Source organism: Arachis duranensis, chromosome 10 (genome assembly GCF_000817695.3).
Source record: "Arachis duranensis cultivar V14167 chromosome 10, aradu.V14167.gnm2.J7QH, whole genome shotgun sequence".
Classification (NCBI taxonomy): Eukaryota; Viridiplantae; Streptophyta; class Magnoliopsida; order Fabales; family Fabaceae; genus Arachis; species Arachis duranensis.
Window position 1 is genome coordinate 72,704,126 of NC_029781.3, and position 288 is coordinate 72,704,413.

The window sequence follows — 288 nt, forward strand, 5'->3', positions numbered from 1 at the left end:
ATTTAGAGACCAAAAAGGACTGCAGATGCTGTTGGATTCTGACCTCCCTGCACTCGAAGTGGATTTTCTGGAGCTACAGAAACCCAATTGGCGCGCTCTCAACGGCGTTGGAAAGTAGACATCCTGGGCTTTCCAGCAATATATGATAGTCTATACTTTGCCCAAGATTTGATGGCCCAAACCGGCGTTAAAAGTCACCTCAAGAAATCCCAGCGTTAAACGCTGGAACTGGCACCCAAATGGGAGTTAAACGCCCAAACTGGCACCAAAGCTGGCGTTTAACTCCAA